The 16,128-nt window shown below is 38.1% G+C and overlaps 1 protein-coding gene across 5 annotated transcripts in view; it reads right to left on the reverse strand.

Annotated features, from left to right (window-relative positions):
- Rfx (regulatory transcription factor Rfx) overlaps window positions 1-16,128 on the reverse strand; it is a 560,573-nt gene that overhangs the window by 134,171 nt on the left and 410,274 nt on the right. The gene's annotated exons all lie outside the window — the stretch shown is intronic.

Here is a 16,128-nt window from a genome sequence, read left to right on the forward strand (position 1 = left end):
CGGATAAATTTGCGGATAGACACATCCATGCAGGGCTCTAACTATGTGCACCTGGAAGAAACTAAGTACTGTGATATATAGTATGCTTGATACAGACAATAAGTATAATGAAATACAGAAAAACGGACACCCCACTCTACTGAAATATTCAAAGTTTACACACAATAATGGGGTAACAAAAGTTACATTCAAAGCAATAATGTCTCCTGAAATGACTGAAAACAAATATACAGACAAACTGCCAACTTAGGGTCGATTGTACAATTGTAAGTGAAATTTTGGGATACAATTCACTTTACATACTACAATATTGAATGATCAAAAGTGCAATATTTCAGGAATACATGACTGAAGTACACTAACAAATCACAAATTGCTGACTACCATCTACTTAAAAGTAGGGATGGGAAACGAGGGTGCATGTCTCGATAAGCCCGAGAACCTCTCAATGCCTTTCTGATGAGACATCTCAGAAGATTCACGAGAAGCCTAAACACGCTTCTGAAGTCATGTGGTATATTGAGAGAGAGCGATAATATGATGTGATGCCTCAGTCAACCGGACGAGTGAAGGACTCTACAGCTATGAGATCTGTTATTTAACTAACTTGTTATAAATACAGTACTGTAAATATTATTCCTTTTAACAATGTTTCCTATTTCACAACTAATACTACAGCTACATAGACATGCGGACTTAAAGAAAGCATACGGAATCCGTGGCTTTGCTTTTATAGAAGAATAAAGAGAAGAGCAATTGCAATTTGGCAATTAGGAACCAGTTTCAATTTTTTAATTCTTTTTTTAAATGCACACCTCCATTATATACTGTTAAGCCTTTCAGGGTTCAGCTTGCAAACCTCAGTACTCTGCGATTGGAACCGAGATATAGTCAAGCAGGAAGAAAGATAGTAAGAGGTCTGATTTACCCAGTCAGCCTATAAGGCAAACAGAATATGTCATTTCATCTGAGCATGAGCCTTCGATTTATGGTGGAAAGAAAATATCTGCTCCCTTCTCATAATTTACTGAATGTAATGTTTTTTAGTGCACACTCATGGCTAAGAAAAAAAATTTGTGGAACTTCCTAGTATAAACTATACAAACAAAAAATACATTGAGCATGATTCACGATTTGAAGAAACAGCCAAACATTTGAGGCTGTACTTCATTCCTTTTGTGCAAATATTTTTACAGTTAAATTAAAAACAATTTTTTTATAAATATCAATGAGGAGGCACAATTAAAAAGAATAACAACTTTATTTCATTCCACACATTATTACGTTCGCTTTTGAGGAGTTCCAAAACAAGGATTTTTCCTATTTCGTTTCTTATTGCAACTAAGCGGAGGAGACAGAGAGGAGATGACAAACCACAAATCTGAATAAACGACACCAAACTGGACAGTGTTCCAATGTTTAAGTACTTGTGTCTTGTGTAGTATAGGATCAAAAGACAACCTTGCAAAGTATGAGGTTGGCAGTCGAATTAGCAAGACAACTTAATTTTACCACCAAGTAAGACAACTGCTGTGGGATAAACAAGTACCAGTGAAAGCAAAGATGACATGATATAAATCATATTACACACCCACCCTATGTATCACTTGGAAACTACCACGTTAACGACACAACTCAAAAATACCAAGCTGCAGAAATGAAGTTCCTACACACCATGATACAGAAGACCAGGAAGAACAAATTCAGAAATGAAAAAGTCTGAGAGGAGGTGGGAATAGGAGACTCCCTACTACAGAGGATTCAGAAAGCAAGACAAGTGGTTTGGCCATGTAAGAAGGATAAGTGCAAGCAGGACTGCAAGAAGAGAATATGAAAGAGAAAAGTAAAAAGATCAGTGGGCAGACCCAGAGGAAAAGGGACAGATCTGGTGAAGAAAGATGTCAAGGAGAGAGGACATGATTAGGAAAAGATTATGAGAGAACAATGGTTCATGGACAAAGATGGAAGGGGCTCGAACACCACACCCGGGCAACTGGAGATGGTCGATGATGATGATGATGATGATGATGATGATGATGATGATGATGATGATGATGATTGCAACTAAGCAGTTGCATTAAAATTAAATTAAATTAAATTAAATTAAATTAAATTAAAAGAGAAGATCCTATGTATGGTACTTCGAAGACAAGGAATTCTAGGATGATGTTCTGCCTGTGTTACAGCATATTAACAAAAATGTGTTTCTTTAAAATGGCTCAAATCCTGTTTTGATAGAGAAAGGTTTATGGCACATTGTGATTGCTATATATGTGCACAGAGAACATAGCACTACTCCACTTCCGCTTGACGGGTTGTCTTTTTTTTTTTTTTTTCCTGGTGGAAAATGGGCAACCAAAGAAAACCATCTTCAGGGCTGCCGACAGTGGGATTCGAACCCACTATCTCCCAGATGCAAGCTCACAGCCCCTAACCACACGGCCACACAGAGTGTCAAGCCTTGAGGTTTCCAACTGGGAAGAATTTCTATCTCTACTTGTATGCCTACAAATCTGGAGGAGAAAACCTACAGAGTAATCTTAATATGAACAAAATAGTTCCTGAAATATTTTCACAATGGAATCTTTCAGTTTCATCCACTTATCTCTGTAATCAACATTCATCTGTATTCATCATGATTTTAAGTTTGAAGTCAAAAATATTAAGCCAAATGTTGAAGGTAGTGTTAGAGAAAAATATCAGCTTTTAAGTTTGGTTTTTTTTTTTTTTTTTCATGGTAGATGAGTAGATTTTTGGTGACAGAAGCAAAGAAAAGGACAATGACTGTGAAGATAGACAATGATACTGTTATTGGTTTTATATCCCACTAACTACTTTTAAGGCGTTCAGAGCCACTGAGATGCCAAGATTTTGTCCCGACTATGTGTAAGGAGGGTAGCATCCTGCTTCACAAATTTACCAAGCTCAGAACATTTTAAGGAAGCCTCGGACCTATGGGAGTAACGGAGTCCCACTCCCATTTGACAGGCGAGGGACTCCTTGGAAACAACTTGGCGAACGAAATGGAATTCGATGGGGAGCTATCAATATTAATGAGACTTATCTAAGAAAGAAAGTTGAACTGGCTGAGTTAGCAAAGAAGACACATCTGGATGTGCTAGGAGTAAATGATATTTGGGTGAGGGGAGATAACGAGGAAGAGATAGAAGATTATAAAGTGTACTTGACAGGTGTTACAAAGGGAAAGACAGAGTGTGGGGTAGGGCTGCTCATGAGGAATTCTATTGCACGCAACATAGTTTCTGTTAGGCACGTAAATGAGTGAATGATGTGGGTAGATTTGGCAGTTGGAAGAAATAGGATGAGTATTGTCTCAGTGTATTCACCAAGTGAGGGTGCAGGTGAGGAGGAAGTTCACAAGTTTTATGAAGCAGTGAGTGACATCGTAGTCAGGGTCAACAGCAATGATACGATAGTGCTAATGGGCGATTTCAATGTGAGAATTGGAACTAGAATTGAAGGATACAAAAGAGTAATTGGTAAATGTGGGGAAGATATGGAAGCTAATAGGAATGGGAAGTGTTTGCTGGCCTTTTTTGTGCTAGTATGGATTTAGCAGTTACAAATACCGCTACACAGGGGAGGCTAGGAGTACCAGATCCATAGTGGACAAGATCTTAACCAACTTCGAATTCAGGAAATCTGTTAGGAATGTATGGGTTTTCCAGGGATTTTTAGATGATACAGATCACTATCTGATCTGTAGTGAACTAAGTATCTCTAGGCGTAGGATAGAGAAAGTGAAATCTGTCTGCAAACGTATAGGGGTAGAAAATCTCCAGGATGAGGAAATTAAACAGAATTACATGGATATGGTTAGTGAGAAGTTCCAAACAGTGGACAGTAAGAAAGAGAATGGGTGGCATACAGAGATGCTGTAGTAGAAACAGCAAGGGAATGCCTAGGCACAACTGTGTGTAAAGATGGTTAAAAGCAAACATCTTGGTGGAATGATGAAGTTAGAGCAACTTGTAAACATAAAAAGAAGGCTTATCAGAAATGTTTCCAAACAAGGGCTGATGCAGACAGGGAACTGTACAGTATGTAGTTGAAAAAAACAGAACAAAACAAATAGTTGTTGAATCCAAGAAGTCGTGGGAAGATTTTGGTAATAACCTGGAAAGGCTAGGTCGAGCAACAGGGTAACCTTTCTGGACAGTAATAAAAAATCTTCAGAAGGGAGGGAAAAAGGAAATGAACAGTGTTTTGAGTAATTCAAGTGAACTCACAATAGATCCCAGGGAATCACTGGAGAGGTGGAGGGAATATTTTGAACATCTTCTCAATGTAAAAGGAAATCATCCTGGTGGTGTTGTGAACAGCCAAGCTCATGGGGAGGAGGAAAATGATGTTGGTGAAATTATGCTTGAAGAAGTGGAAAGGATGGTAAATAAACTCTATTGTCATAAAGCAGCACGAATAGATGAAATTAGACCTGAAATGGTGAAGTATAGTGGGAAGGCAGGGATGAAATAGCTTCATATAGTAAAATTAGCATGGAGTGTTGGTAAGGTACCTTCAGATTGGACAAAGGCAGTAATTGCACCTATCTATAAGCAAGGGAACAAGGAGGATTGCAACAAATATTAAGATAATATACTAGGCAGTGTTCACTGGCATCTTGCAAGGGAGGGTACGATCAAGTAGTTGAGAGGAAGTTGGATGAAAACCAGTGTGATTTCCGACCACAGCGGGGCTGTCAGGATCAGATTTTCAGTATGCGCCAGGTAATTAAAAAATGTTATGAAAGGAATAGAGGAATGTAAGCATATGACAGTGTACCAAAGGAAAAGATGTTCTCCGTACTGGGGGACTATGGGATAAAAGGTAGATTATTAAAATCCATTAAAGGCATTTATGTTGACAACTGGGCTGCAGTGAGAATTGATGGTAGAATGAGTTCTTGTCCTAGGTACCTACAGCAGTTAGACGAGGTTGCAATCTTTCACCTTTGTTGTTCAAGGTTTATATGGATCATCTACTGAAAGGTACGAAGTGGCAGGCCTATGCTGACGACTTGGTCTTAATGGCAGATTGTGCTGAAAGCCTGCAGTTTAATATCTTGGAACTTGAAAATAGGTGTAATGAGTATGGTATGAAAATTATCCTTTTGAACACTAAATTGACGTGAGTAGGTAAGAAATCCAAGAAAACTGTATGTAATACGTACGTACGTACATACATACATTACATACATACATACATACATACATAGGAGGATACCTTTGTAAATGTCAATCAGAACTAACAGTAGCTCATTTAATTTCCTAGTGTCCAAAGCATGCTATCAACACGAACCATTTGTGAGGACACTTCAGTTGCTGCAATGGAAAATTTTCCCCTCCAGTTTCTGATATCTTTGTGAAAAGGTTCAGTTTTTATCTGTTCCTTAGACAATGTTTTTAACTCTTTGTAATATTCTTACGCAGTATTTTGTTCAACTACTGTATAAATAACTTTTAATATTGTATTGTTATAAACGATAGTTCTAACATACTTTTGGTTGAATTAATAGTACAGTGGAACGTCAATTCTCAGTTTTTAGAGGGACCACGAAGAAAAAAAAAAGTTAGAACATGGGAAAACGGAAAATCCGGGAATGAACGAAAACCATCTAACAATTTGGCTAAACATCATAAAAATGAACATGGTACAATTACAATCTTACAAACACTACTAAATCAAACCAAACTACAGCCCCAACGGGCCTTTGCCTGCCAAGCGACTGCTGCTCGGCCCAAAGGGTTGCAGATTACGAGGTGATGCATGGTCAGTGTGACAAATCCTCTCGGCCATTCCTCCTGGCCCTCTAGACCGGGGTCGCCATCTCACGATTAGCTATCTCCTCAATTAAAGGTAATCACATAGGAAGAGTGGCCCTGGAATCAGTCCTTATATCCAGGTAAAAACGTCTGACCTTGCCAGGAATTGAATCCAGGCCTTGCGGGTAAGAGGCATGCAAGTTGGACCATGGGACCAGCTGCAAACATTAATTTCCAGTACGCGAGTTAAAAATCTCAATAATTTATATTCAGTTTTACTAGGGAAACTTTGTCAGTTTCCCGTGAAAACTTCTTTCGGTTCAGCAACTTTGATCAGGCAAACTCTTCAAAAAATCCAATAATGCCAAGCCAAACAACAATTGACCACAAGTAGTTTTTAATTCTCTAATATAATAAAAAGTAAAGCACATTAGATACAAAAGCGCCCAACACGATGGCGAAATCCCTTCTTTTCTTAACCTTCTATTGTAATTTGGTCTCTGGTACAGTATATTGAATACTGTTCATACTCAGTTTCTGGAAATTGAGTACCGCGTAAATTAGGCCTACATCAAATTTCAAAGGTTACGTTGAACTAGAGAATATGGTTTCAAATGTAAGTATCGATTCTCAAAACTTTTCAAATGCATTATATTCAATTCTGCCCATCACTAACACAAACAAATTGGAAAGAGAAAAAATATCATCAAAACTTCAGAAATTATGGTTATTCATGATCTCGAGCTCAGCTGGAAAGCACGCTCGCTGCACAAGTCAGTACGAGTTGGAAATAAAACGAACTATTTAAATGTAACGTGCTCAAATAAAACGACTGCGGTTTTTATGACACTTTAACAAAAATCGTACAATTCCCAGTCTTATAATAGGACCAAAATAGTAATAGGCAATCCCAAGACCTCCTGTGGCTTTATGTATATAAGGTGCAACATCTGTTCTGGTCTCAATAACAATTGTATATGATAATATTAAAATACTAGATAAGTGTTAAGAAGAAGCAGTTTTGATTCCTGCCTGAAAGCCCAGTGATTATACAGTGCCCTGAGGGAAGTGCCGAAAAGCTGTTCGGCGATACAATCGAAAAAAAGTAAAAGTATAAACATCTTATCCTGGACATAATGTGGACGTTTTACAGGTACGAACATTTGACGAAACTCGTTCTGTCTTCAAGAAGAGCTGTCGAAATGCACTCTGTCTCTTTCCAATTGTTGTGGCCTCTCTCTGCTTTATGATTTCCGAGGTTTCTCTAAACAATAGCACCCAAATGCGATGCTAAGATGGTCCCTTATGCAAGCTCACCGCTGATCACTTTTCCAGTACAGTACTTGCTCTAATTATTGCCATGACGGGGCGTTAACACTAAGGTCCACAAGTATGCCGTAGCCAACCTTTTGTGAGATACAGTTTCTTGAAAAATGCTTGATCAAGGATTTAGTGTTGATGGGACTGACATTTTTGTATGGTAGCCTGGGAAATTGTTTCTTCAAAGAATGGATAATTATTTTTACGTTTTAATTAGGATGCTTGCGGGACCACGTAATTTGAATGCATAATCCAGGAAAACGCAGTTTCTGGGAACGGATAATCGAGGTTCCACTGATTATCATCATCATCATCATCACCACCACCACCATCACCATCATCATTATTATTTCAAGTAATAAATATATTTCTCTCTCAGAAACCAAATTTACCCGACCTCTTTCCCCACCACAGTAACATTACATTAATGATAAATAATTAGATCCATTCAAACCACAAATTAGCCAGGAACAAGATCGCAAGCATGATACACAATAACAAAGTAATCATCAATACTGTATTTACTTGTACAAATTTTCTATTTTATAACCTCAAAAAAGGGGGAAGAAATGTATGCAAATTTAATTTTGAATCTAAATATGAAAGTAATTCCATCACTTTTGTGGTATAGTCCTTCGGCAATAACTGGTACACAGATGTTGTCCTCCTTTGAACAGAAAGGTCGTACCTCTTCATGAATCTACACAGGCATCCTCTGCTAGCTTTAAACTTTAAGATTAATGTATTGCATTTCTCAGCATCCTCAGCGCCTTTAACTGTAGCATTTCATGCTCCAATGAACAGGCGTCACTGCTTAATCCTGGTAAATATTTTCACAGCTCTTTTTCAATTTCTGCATACTGGTCTGATTTTGGCCCCCAAAATGATAGAGCTGTCCTCTTAGTACACTGAAACTCTCCTCTTTGTTTGTACCGGTAGCATGTATGTGATGGCTCTACACAAAATTTGCATCCTGCAGCATGACTGACATTATTTTCTGTGAACGTGATCACTTAATTTAAACTGTACTCGGTAACTTTTGTTTTCTTTACCCATCACTCACCACTAACCAATAACGTATATAAAAATAATCAACACAGAGACCGATATAAAATAAGTGCACGCCTTCCACCTGGTTAAATAATATACTAGCAATGCGTGCGTAGACCAACATTATGCATAGGTTGCCAAGCAATGTGATCTTACTGCACTGTTGCAGCTTGCGCTTCTCAGTCGCACCATACAAACTGTTGGACTACGGCCAGACAGACGTTAAACATAATAGTTCCTTTTACGAATGAATGTAGTGCTTCATTTCATTCAACCCGGCTAGACCGTATGTTAAATAATGCAGTTATCTATGCATTAAATGACAGTTTTGGAACGCGCTGGCTGCACAATGCATTTTTAAAGTAGTTGCCTTTTTTGTAGAGCCTCAATGTAAACCGTCGTGCATGTTCAAAGGAATGAAGTGCTTTGAAACGTCATAATGGAATTAAGCATAACTTCAAGAGCAACTGTTTAGTTATCGGTAATCAGATAACAACATGGACAGAAATGGTTAAGGAAGTGGTGGATACGTCAAATAAAATTGGCGATCAACCTGGTCCCTGTAACACTATGTCACAACATACGGTATGTGTAGCCGCTAAAAGTTGCATCCTTTATTGGAAGATTAGGGGTCCTGATCTATTCAGTGCTGTGAGATTGAGGATGGCTTTGTATTTCGACATTGCACAATAAATTCTGTAGAGTTTAGTGAAACGAAATGGCGTATGGCTTTTAGTGCCAGGAGTGTCCGAGGACATATTCAGTTCATCAGGTGCAGGGTCTTTTTGATTTTGACTCCCGTAGGCGACCTGCGCATCGTGACGAGTATGAAATGATGAAGACAACACATACATCCAGCCCCTGTGCCAGAGAAATTAACCAATGTTGATTAAAATTCCCGACCCTTACGGGAATCCCGGAACCCCAGTAACCAAAGGCCAGCACACTAACCATTTAGCCATGGAGCCGGATGTAGAGTGTAGTCACAGCATACTGCACAACACTGCGTGCATATTTCTTGCATTATTCAATGGACTACTGTTAGGTTTAAAAATTGCCTTAATGTTTTCATGACCTCGCATTTTGCGAAGGCTGGAGGGGGGAGAAGAAGAGGGAGAAGACACACCAATGACAGAATACTTTTACACAATTACATTATCATGGCAGGAAAGATATGTGAATTTTTCCCTAAATTTCCATTCCAAAATAAAGGATGTAAAAATTAAACAAGGGGCAAGATTACGCAGCTACATACGGTAAATAGGTTTAAGACTTCTTGTGGAATACTGCCAAATAATCATAACCCATTCCCATGTGAAAAATACTGTATAATGTGATGCTTGACACAACATTCAGAAGGAGGCACATAACGGAAAATGCAGAAAAAATGTATAGAGGAAGCACTGCCCTCTTCATGGTGAAAAAGAACTTGTTTTGTATTTAGCTGAAAAAGAGGGCTTAGGGATTAGCCAGACAAGAAAATGTGTGCCTATCAGATTTTAAAGCAGCTGTCATTAAGTTTTATGGTGCTGACGGCATCTCACATCAGGCTCTGAGAAGAGACGATTTTAAGAAGATCCGTGTTCGTGGTGAGATCAAAGAGACTACGAAAATATACCAGTAGGTTTCTCAAAGTTTGCTGAATTGCGCCCTCTCATATGTAACTTCAGCATGACATCTCGCATGATGTATGCATGTGCGTTTACCACGAAAATGTAAAATTTCTTTTGAAGGCGCTGCATTGGAAACAAGTGTCTGTACAGACTGAACTTAGGGAGTTTATATCTCAGGTGGTTCGTGACCAGAACTCAGGTGAAAGCATGCAGTCAAGGTGTGAAAAATGTCCACTGTTAAGTGCAACTGACATCGCAGATGAACTTTGTAACTGAAGGTGTGAGTGAAGTCACAGGTCGTTTTCAAACGGACGAGCTGAAATTGAAGGAGAAGAAGGGTCAGTAATTGATTGCATGGACACACTGAGCACCTGTCTGCCACAATCCACAAACTGTGTTTATGTCAAACAGCAATCTGAGGCTTTTAAGTGTGCTCGAGAAAAAGTTGAACTAAATGAAGCTGTCATCTAAATTGACTTCTCTGAAAATTAAACACGCAGGAGCAAAATGAGATTCAGGCAGCTCATTGGAATAATAAATAGGTCTGTGTTTACTGCAGTTGCTTGGTTTGATGGGAACAACAAAGTTCAGAAGAAGTCACTTGCTCTCGTGTTAGATTATATAAATATGTAGTCTATGTTTTTCTAAGAACATTGTTTCTGGAAGTGTTGGAGACTGTCCTGAACCTTGAAGTAGTAAAATTGTTTTATGATGGAGCAGCGAGCCATTTTAAGCAAAAATCTACCTGGAGCAATTTGAAGTTACTTTCTGCCATATTTGGATTTAAAATTCAATGGAACGTTTTTGAATCATATCATGGAAAAAGAGCAGTAGAAACAATTGTAGGCCAAGTTAAATTAATGGTGTGGGTGGATGTGAGATCTGGAAAGAGAGTGCTGAAGATTTTGTTCATGTTTTGAGCAATAAGACCAAACAAATTACTGTTCAGGAGGAACCACAGGTTGAAATAGGAAAGGTAAAGAGATATTTTGAAAAGCAATTTCAACACATTTCAGCTATTCCGGCCACACATAAAGTTCATTATGAAGGAGTAATGGGCGAATATGTTACAAAATATGCACAACTTTCGTGTGAACCATTAGTGAGGATTCACAAGTTTCACAATTAAAACAAAACCTGTCAGACAATAAAGTGATACATTGAAAGATTTCACTATGCAGTGTTCCGCACAGCAGCATATCACATGTGTCCGGATGTTGTGTTATGTGTTCCACCCAAATGCACAGATAGCGAAGAAGGTTATGATGTAAATTGCAAACTACAAATAAAACACAGTAAACTAACACAGCATGAAATGTATAATTTCAGAGATGTCAGTCAGTCACATAACAAGGTCAGTCAGTCACACACAACATTTTTACCTATATAACATCCTTATAAATTGAGTTTCAGATATATTCCTTTTATTATAAACGACCACCAAACTCTAAACAATGTTTTGAAAAACAGTATTTGAATAAACTTTCAGAGAAATATACAAGGAAACATGTTCAGGAGAACACGGAGTTGACATTTACCATATTTACTTGTGTATTAGACCCCTTTTTTACCACTTTTACAGCCAAAAATAGTAAAGGAGGTTCCAATATGCGATAACTTCAAATTTTGTGCAGCGAAGACAACTTCTAGGTTATAAAGAACTATAATTTGTACATGTAAACATTCTACACTATTCTTTAACAAACCTAAGACTGCATCTGAGTTATACTGTCTATTTTCTTTGGAAGGCAGTATTTCTAAAAAAAAAAAAAAAAAAGACGATGAATGGTGAACACGACTTTTAGGCCTACATATACAGTAAATAGAGTCCGTATTGTTACTGGTACTCATATCACGTCAATCGTTACATCTCATTAATTCCTCTGAAGAGTCTGGCGTCAGGAAGGGCTTACAGTCATAAAAACTCACTACGAAGATTCATCTCACTTTATACTTGACCCAGTAGAGGAAAGGGATATGGGTACTGTATCATGCAATATTGATACAAAAGAACTTAATGGCCAGTCATTTGTCTCTGTCAGTTGAGCAGTAGGCCTACCACACAGTAAACCTGATCACTGCTTTCATTTGAATTATCGTCTTGCACTGCGCTTGCACTGCTAACTTTCCTGCTGCGGGTGTGTTGTCATTCTAAGTGACATCTTCACTGCCATCTCATTTGCCGCATCAGCTATGCACTGCAGCACTGCAATTGAAGGATACGAGGTCCCATCTTTTTGAACCTTTTAAAAATAGTTTTGCTCCCTACTTAGAGTCTAAACAGTGTGAATCTATTCCAAAATGGTTTCTGGAGATGGTCTCTGATATTCCCAGTTGGTGTATGTGTAGCAGAAGCCACTTCTTCCGAATAAAGCCATGCTGTAGAAGGTGTACCAAACCACCAGCTGACAGCTAGCGTATGTCACGAATTGTAGATAACATACAGTGACTAGAAGCGTTCTTTTGATAACTGCGACTGTTGAAAGCAAGACCCTTATTTTTAAGTATATTTCTTGCTTGTTCTCTCCATTTACTACATCAGGATTTATGAAAACAGCTGTACATGAGATAAGAGAGACCGCATTGTTTAGGTTAGGTATGCTATCACCTGAATAGTGCCAAAAGTTCCACGATGGAAAGAATAAAAATAAATAACAGAAAAGTTTGCCGCATTTGTTGATATCTGCAGGTGTGGCGGTAATGCGTTTTGTTATCGTAATGTTTAATTTTGTATGTTCATTGTCTCCATTTTTTAATTAACACATACTCTAGTAAGTATTTTTAATTTGGCATCTCTGAAAATCGTTTAAAGTACATTGGAAGATAAAAGATTTATTATTATTATTATTATTATTATTATTATTATTTGTTAGGTATGTTGTATGTTGGCGAGTAAAACAAACGTTATAATTGGATAGCTTTCATCACGTATTAAACTTGCTTCTTTCCAAAAATACTTATATCGGCCCAAGTTACGAGATATTAAACGATCGTTTTCTTAATGATCTCGCCTGCTATATAAATAGCAACAACCGTGAATATTTCTCAACTAAAGTAAATTTATTTTCTCATCCCGAGGTAGTGCAGCTCTTTATAAACACACCCCCAGTGGAGAGAAGTTACATGTACCGTTTTTGCCGCATATCAACCTTCCTGCCATTTGTAAATCTCTGGCAGTGCGGTACCGGGAATCGAACACAGACTCCCGAGAATGGCAGCTAATTGTGCTAACCATTATGCTGGTGGACCTTATTAACTACAAAACACAGACATATAGCATGACTGATGCATGCTTGCAATGCGCAGGTCGGACACGGAAGCTATTCACGTATTTGTGCAACGTCATCAGAGCTACAGTAGACCTATGCTACAGAGGTGGACATTTCTCAACTACGAAACACAGATGTACCGCATGACTGCGACGCGTATTTTCATTGCGTAGGTCGTACGGACGAAACTATTCACAAGTTTGTGCGATGTCATCAGAGCTGCAATAAGACTTGTACCCGCTTCGAAGCGGAATCATCGTTCTTCTCTGGCGAATTACGTTAGGGGGTCTTGTATGCGAGATTTATTTTTTCATTTTCTGCATCTCGAAAAGCCAGGGGGTGGTCTAATACGCGAGGGGGTCTAATACACGAGTGAGTACGGTATATCAGTCAGCACAGAAACTTTGGAACCAAGTATTCAGCATCTTTTTAAGCCATGTTTTATATATCATTGTAATTGCCATGTTCCTTTATCCTATCATGTTATTAAAATTTTAAATTTACACCCAGCACAATGTTTACATAGACATTTTCTTGCTGAAGTTTAATATTAATGTCAGTCAGTCATATATGGAACTGTTCAATTATAAATGGGTATAAGCAAACTTTGCATAGAGGAAGACTGCTTACCTTGCAAAGATTTAACAAAAAGCACTATTGGGTACTTCAAAACTGAGTGGAGTGGCCACATGTTAACGCACTACAGCTATAGAGCCAAGCTCTGCATTCGCGAGATGAGTGTATTCGAACCGCACCATCAGCTGTCCTGAGAATGCTTTTCCTGGTTTCCCATTTTTGCTTCTAGGCAAATGCTGAAACAGTTCCTATTCATAGGCCACAGCCAATTCCTTTCATCTCCTTGCCCAATTTCATTCACCCTAATTTACTTCAGCTTCATCAGCTCCTCAACTGAGGTTGGCATCAGGAAGGGCATCTGGCTGTAAAATATGCCATAAATTTCATCTTGCCTCATCCCGAACACCATATCATGAAGTGGGACTATGGAATAGACATATACACTACTACTTTGTAGAAAAACAGCCGTCATTATATCACTCTGCACCTGTTTCTTTCTTCTTTGCATGCAACATTGATATGGTTACTTTCCAAATACCAACATTCTCCAACACTAAATAGCACAAACAACAAGTCTAAAATTTCTGTTACAATACTCAAATTTCATAACATGGAAAGAAATACAAATCCTCCTTCAACATACATTATCAACAGCAAACAATAACACAAAAGATGTGTAACTGTGTGAAGCTTTAAGGAAGTAGTAAGCATTCCAAGAAATAAATCACAATCAACGGTATTTGTTTTAAAGGAAACTAAGTAAGCAAACAAACTAACACTCAATCAAGTGAATACACACACATAATCCAGTTAGTGGTGAATGACAGCTAGCAACACGGAGACATGCCCAGGCCAAGGTCAAGCATGGTTAATGGTAGGTCACTTACAGTGGCCGGTGACACCCGGGTGGCGTGTGTAAGGTTGGCATGCCCGTCACCCTCACCGTCACCGTCCAGAGAAGAAGGGTTAGTATTCCCAGGAACCATGTAAGTCACCCCACCTGCATCCTGAAGGCAGCCATTGGGTTAGAAACTTAAGTAGACACTGACTCTATATAAGGACGTCGCAACACCCAATAAATGAAAATTACAGGTCAAGTCTTCGAAACATTCAAATAACAAGGGCTTAATGCAGTCAAAAGTATTTAATTTGCTCATATTGTAGCCCTCCAACAGATGTGTGAATGAGATGTTTGAAGACATACAGAACAAATATCATGACATTTTCAACTTAATTCAGATAATTTACAACAGAAAAAAGAACAATGGTCTGTATAGAACTAATTCATGCAGGAAAAAACATCCACCAAGTTATATAAATACAAATTAGAAGTGACAGTTGTTTTTCATCTTTAAAACACAAGTCAGCAACAGTAAGATGTGTCTATGATTGCATAGTATTGCATAAGTTCCTCACAGGTACATTTCTCTCAGAAAACAACTGAACCTATAGATATAATACTTGTTGTATCTACATAGCAAGTGAACTGAATTATAATTAAAAACAAGTCTGATAAAATGTCACGACCATACAATAGCATTAAATTATTTTTTAGTGATACTGTTACAGATTTGCTAGCAATCAACTTCATGATCCTACCGAGGTGCTTGAATTTTGTCCCGCATGAGTTCTTTAATGTGCCAATAAATCTACTGACATGAGGCTAACGTATTTGAGCACCTTCATATGACATCGGACTGAGTCGGGATCAAACCCACCGACTTGAGCTCAGGAGGCCAGCGCTCTAGTGACTGAGCTACCCCTCACTGGTTTCAGTCCATTTTGCTAACGTAAGAGAATTTTCTTTAAAAAATTGTGTTTTCAGTTTCGTCATATTTAGCTGTAGATCCCTTCATACTTCTCCTAAAATGCAAGAGGTCTTTCTTACCTTCGAATCTTAGAGATTCATATCCATTCCGGCAATTTAAAAATCAGATGTTTCAGGTTTCTCTTCCTAATTAAATAAAAACTTTACATTCAGTTTTACTGGGGAAACTTTGTCACTTTCCCATGAAAACTTCTTTCAGTTCAGCAACTTTGATCAGCCAAACTGTTCGAAAAATCTAATAACGCAAAGCCATACAACAATCAACCACAAGTAGCTTTTACTTCTCTACTCTAATACAATAAAGCACATTAGATACAAAAGCATCCAACATGATAGCAAAATCCCTTCTTTTCTTAACCTTCCATTGTAATTTGGTCACAGGTATACTGTTCGTAGTCAGTTTCTTGAAATCTTGTACTGTGTAAATTAGGCCTACATCGACTTTTAAAGGTTACATTGACTCGAAAATATGGTTTTGAATGTAAGTATTGATTCTCAAAAGTTCTTCAATGCATTATATTACATTCCGCCTGTCGCTAATCACAATCAAATTGGGAAGAGAAAAATTATCCGCTATAGCTACTAAGATTATTACAAATGAAAAGAAAGGGAAGGGCGATCATGATAAGACATGGAAAAGTGCAAATCAAGATTGAATGCAGATGATGGATGAAGTTAATCAAATGTTA

The sequence above is a fragment of the Anabrus simplex genome, chromosome 1 (genome assembly GCF_040414725.1).
Source record: "Anabrus simplex isolate iqAnaSimp1 chromosome 1, ASM4041472v1, whole genome shotgun sequence".
Lineage (NCBI taxonomy): Eukaryota > Metazoa > Arthropoda > Insecta > Orthoptera > Tettigoniidae > Anabrus > Anabrus simplex.